We start from the raw sequence: 6056 nt of genomic DNA on the forward strand, positions 1-6056 counted from the left end.
CGAAGGGAACAATGAAAAAATGCAGTGGAACTGGCTTCAAGGTCCAGAGTTGAGTTTGAGGGAGCTAGGGTATCAATGTCAGGAGAAGCTTAACACTGTCACCTAGTGGCCATTATGATGCACGACTGCTATATTTTGGGGGAATTAATTTGTTGATGGTACTGTATACAGTACATGGTCCAACAGCAGAACCCAATTATTATTCCAAACTTTGAGTTAGCTAACCTAATTTCTCTATTTTCTTTCTGAATTAAAAGCTCTCAGATTTCTCACTAGATTAAAATGTCATGACCTTCTGAAACTTCGCTTCAAACGCATGATCTTCAAATGGGATTTGAGAGCCAACTGGAGTGGAAAAAAAACATGTACTGTCATCCCTCTGAAAACCGTTCAGAGTTTGTGTGAGAGTGGTTGTGTGAGTGTGTGAGTGAGAGAAATTCTCCAATCCCTTATTTCCATGATTACATGTATTTTTTGCAAATCTTATATACACACTACACTCTGATAACACATTATGGTAGCATAAGCCTGCTATCTATACTGTAGCAGTTTATATCCCAAAATGTGCACAAAACCTGAGACCAGTGAGCGCGCGCACGTTTACTGAGGGCGGGAGGAAAGTATGACAGCTGGCTTCAGCGTCAACAGCGCTACAGTAGACTACAGAATGCTTGAGGTCGAAGCTGGATGAGGGCTGAAAAACAGGTAGCCTAGTTATTTAAATGAATATAAAGATAGGCCTACAACATTTCCAACGCCTTGTACTTCTGCTATCGCACCGTTCAAACGGTCGTTTTATGAAACAAACAATTTGCACCACTTATTATCGTACACGTTGAGATTAGAGGTGTCGCCAAGCCATTGAGTTCCAGGTGACTTCCGAACGCTCCGCAAAATCGAGTAGAAGAGGATGTTTTTGAAATGATAAAAAAAATCATGCATTTCCTCTGGCAATTTGGCCGAACTGTAACGTAGGATTTAATTTTCATCGAACATGTTTGTTTTCTGGTGGACATTTCAGTTACTTCACGGCACGTCCACGTGGATACATTGATTCTCTGCATGACATAATTTGACTTTATCGTTACATTGTAGCCTATCGGTGTTGACAGCGCGTAATACTCCGCTGTAGTTTGCGTTTATCTTCGCCACACTGCAACCTGGGGATATTTAAAATGTTCTTTACATTAGGCCTATTGCAATAGTTGAATTGGAACCACATTTCAACGTCAATATAATTAACAACATGAATAGGTTAGAAGGCTTTGAGAAAAGGCGGTTTAAATCCTCTTTCTGCCAATTTTGTCAGTATTTCCACTTATTGTTAACATTCTAAAGAAAACTGTTCTTATATAGAGAAACAAACTTGGTGATAACAAGAGGATTACTTCAACTTCAGGACAGTAGCCACTTCCTTCATCTGACAATTATATTCTTTGGAATGTGGACCCAGTAAACATTTAACTCTGCCCTTCCAGGTAAGAGTCAATATCACACTTTTTCTAATCACTATGCTAATTCAAAATCCTACCATATTGTACCTCAAATGAATCTGTTTACACTGTTGTAATTTTCTTTATCCATGGTATTCTGCGCATGTCTCCTGTCATATGGAAAGAGGAGATACTGTATATAGACATAATATTAACATGATAACAACAATAACATGTCAGTAAGTCATTATAAAAGGTTAGCCCTTAAGACCTTCTGTAGAAGAGTAAATCATATAAAGTACAATACATGGGCAACTTGTCAATGAGGTTACGTTTGCCATTTACTCAAAGACATATGAGATTTTCTGAAATGTCCATAGTATCAAAACGTGAGTCAATGCAATGGTTCATATGGTTGTTCTCCTGTCTCTCTTGACTGTTGTGTTTAGTCACTATTTTTTGACTTGCACTGTTAGAGCTCAGAGCTTAAACATTTAAATGTACCCTGCAATTACTTCTGCGACCCTGTGCACTTGACTATTAAACTCATCCAATATAATCTATTCAGACAGTCTGCTGGGTCTAGCCATGATTCACAACTCACGTCGACCTACTATGCTCTCATCCGTCAACCGAGCATCCTATGGCCAATAGTAAAATCACTCTCTCTCCCTACTGCTCTCCAGCCACGCAGAAGACGCACCATGTTTTATGCAGCGTTATAACCCTGGGGGTGTGACTCAAAACATCTCCTGGAAAAGTTACTTTACCGTGAATGTTTATGTTATGCTTAGATATTTATGTAATAGTGCTATAAAAAGAACCGAGGGATTTATGTAATTTGTCAGTTCATTGATGGATAAATAACAGTATTTCATTCAAGCTTTTGAATTAGTTTATATTGTGAGTTTCACTATTATAGGGTTATAAGTGTCTTGAATTTTGGTTCACATTTGTACAAGAGAGCACCTAATACACAATCTACCAAGACCTGTTATTCTCGATTGACACTTGACACTGTCTGCCAAGTGAAATAGATAACCCAGAAAGTGCTAAGCTGCCTGTATCATCACCCCATATGTACTAGTGAGCTGGACATATATTGATGCTCTGGTGGATGTTTTCTCTTCCACTTCCACATATCTCCGTGTGTGTTCCCCTGGCACCTGTTTGTGTAGGCCCCATCCTGCTTCTGCGTTGGCTACGTTGTGTTTACGACCACACTACCCCACAACAGCTGACTGTCTCCACTGAGGGTCTGCCCATGTAGGACCCCCCCCCCCCCCCCAACCTGTAGTATCAGGGTCTCTCTCATTGGGTGTGTCTGTGTGTGTGTGTCGGTGTATATATGTGCATGTATTTCTCATACCCACAGTCTTTCATTGGCAGTGTGTGAAACCGTATCACATACCAGTCAGATCCAGTAATCGTGGTGTCCTTGAAAACTGTCTAGTTGAGCAGATAAGATATCATTATTAGAGTCAAGAGTTTACTTGAATTTACAAGTAACCTGATATTTTTAAGGTGAGTTAGCAATGAATAACAGAGCAGTTTAATGTTGGTCTCATCTCCTTTATTGCCAGATTGTCCTAACAGTGTAATCTCATGTCTGTTGTTTTTCATTGTATTGTGGATTAGCAATGTGTTATACCATTTCTATATCAATTTAATGTCTGACTGCAGAGAGGCCTTGGGTAGCAGGGCTCAATGGAAGACCGGGTGTGGGTGTGTGTCTGTGTGCGTAGCGTACATGTATGTGTTTGTTTCACTTTCTAGGACTAGTGAACAATCAATGCCAGAGTGGCTCACAAACCACACTCTGTAATGATTACGACCCAGAAGAGCTGGTTGTGATGTGGGGGTTGATGTGACTTTTGAGATAAACTTTTGTTATTGACCAAATACTTATTTTCCACCATAATTTGCAAATAAATTCATTAAAAATCCTACAATGGGATTTTCAGGATTTTTTTTCTGAATTTGTCTGTCATAGTTGAAGTGTACCTATGATGAAAATTACAGGCCTCTCTCATCTTTTTAAGTGGGAGAACTTGCACAATTGGTGGCTGACTAAATATTTTTTTGCCCCACTGTACATTGAGTTCTATCTGTCAAGTCATTTTTAAACCAGTTACATGCAGCCTGGTTTAGGCCAATTGAGAAAAGCCTCTGAATTAGCAGTGAGTGATCAACAGTATTGAAAGCATTTGACAGATCAGTGAAGAGGGCAGCACAATGTTGCCTTTTATCCATACAGTTAAACATGATTTATAACTACGGATGCAGAAGAGATAGTGCTATGAACTGGTCTAAAACACGACTGATGTACAGTATCAGTCAAAAGTTTGGACACACCAATTCAAGGGTTTTTCTTTATTTTTAATATTTTCGACATTGTAGAATAATAGTGAAGACATTGAACTATGAAGTAACACACATTGATTCATGTAGTAACCAAATAAGTGTGAAACAAATCAAAATATATTTTATTTAATATTCTTCGTAGTAGCCACCCTTTGCCTTGATCACACCTTTCACACTCTTGGCATTCTCTAAACCAGCTTCATGAGATAGTCACTTGGAATGCATTTCAATTAACAGGTGTGGCTACTTTAACCAATTGTGGAATATCTTTCCTTCTTAATGCGTTTGAGCCAATCAGTTGTGTTGTGACAAGGTAGGCGTGGTATACAGAAGATAGCCCTATTTGGTAAAGACCAAGTTCATATTATGGAAAGAGCAGCTCAAATAAGCAAAGAGAAACGACAGTCCATCATTACTTTAAGACATTCTGGATTGACTGACCTCATTATACCCCATAATGACAAAGCAAAAATGTTTTTTTGTTGTTGAAATTTTTGCAAAGGTATATATAAAAAAACGGATCATATTTACATAAGAATTCAGACCCTTTAATCAGTACTTTGTTGAAGCACCTTTAGCAGCGATTACAGCCTCGAGTCTTGGCTATGACTCTACAAGCTTGGCACACCTGTATTTGGGGAGTTTCTCCCATTCCTCTCTGCAGATCTTCAGATTTGGATTGTTGCTGCACAGTTATTTTCAGGTCTCTTCAGAGATTTTAGATCAGGTTCAAGTCTGGGCTCTGGCTGGGCTACATTGAAACTTGTCCCGAAGCCACTCCTGCGTTGTTTTGGCTGTGTGCTTAGGGTCATTGTCCTGTTGGAAGGTGAACCTCCGTCCCACTCCCAGGTCCTGAGTGCTCTGGAGAAGGTTTTCATGAAGGATCTCTCAGTACTTTGCTCCGTTCATCTTTGCCTCGATCCTGACTAGTCTCCCAGTCCCTACTGCTGAAAAACATCCCCACAGCATGATTCTGCCACCACCATGCTTCACCGTTGGGATGGTGAAAGGTTTCCTCCAGACGTGACGCTAGGCATTCAGGCCAAAGAGTTCAATCTTGGTTTCATCAGACCAGAGAATCTTGTTTCTCATGGTCTGAGAATCTTTCAGTCCCTTTTGGCAAACTCCAAGTGTTCTGTCATGTGGCTTTTAATGAGGAGTGGCTTCCGTCTGGCCACTCTACCATAAAGGCCTGATTGGTGGAGTGCTGCAGAGATGGTCGTCCATCTGGAAGTTTCTCACATCTCCACAGAGGAACTCTAGAGCTCTGTCAGAGTGACCATCAGGTTCTTGTTCACCTCCCTGACCAAGGCCCTTCTCCTCCGATTGCTCAGTTTGGCTGGGTGGCCAGCTGTAGGAACAGTCTTTTGGTTCCAAACTTCGTCCATTTAAAAATGATGTAGGCCACTGTGTTCTTGGGAGACATTTTGTGGTACCCTTCCCCAGATCTGTGCCTCGATACAATCCTGTCTCGGAGATCTACGGACAATTCCTTCGACCTCATGACTTGGTTTTTGCTCTGACATGCACTGTCAACTGTGGGACCTTATATTGACAGGTGTGTGCCTTTTCAAATCATGTCCAATCAATTCAATTTACCACAGGTGGACTCCAATCAAGTTGTAGAAACATCTCAAGGATGATCAATGGAAACAGGATTCACCTGAGCTCAATTTTGAGTCTCATAGCAAATGGTTTGAATACTTACAGTTGAAGTCAGAAGTTTACATACACCTTAGCCAAATACATGTCAACTCAGTTTTTCACAATTCCTGACATTTAATCCTAGTAATAAATCCCTGTTTTAGGTCAGTTAGGATCACCACTTTATTTTAGGAATGTGAAATGTTAGAATAATAGTAGAGAGAATGATGTATTTCATATTTTATTTCTTTCATCACATTCCCAGTGTGTCATAAGTTTACATACTCTCGATTGGTATTTGGTAGCATTGCCTTTAAATTGGGTCAAACATTTTGGGTAGCCTTCCACAAGCTTCCCACAATTCTTAGGGTGAATGTTGTCTCATTCCTGCTGATAGACCTGGTGTAACTGAGTCAGGTTTGTAGGCCTCCTTGCTCGCACACACTCTTTTTCAGTTCTGCCCACACATTTTCTATAGGATTGAGGTCAGGGCTTTGTGATGGCCACTCCAATGTCTTGACTTTGTTTTCCTTAAGCCATTTTGTCTCAACTTTGGAAGTATGTTTGTGGTCATTGCCCATTTGGAAGACCCATTTGCGACCAAGCTTGAACTGA

Source organism: Oncorhynchus nerka, linkage group LG28 (assembly GCF_034236695.1).
Source record: "Oncorhynchus nerka isolate Pitt River linkage group LG28, Oner_Uvic_2.0, whole genome shotgun sequence".
Taxonomy (NCBI): Eukaryota; Metazoa; Chordata; class Actinopteri; order Salmoniformes; family Salmonidae; genus Oncorhynchus; species Oncorhynchus nerka.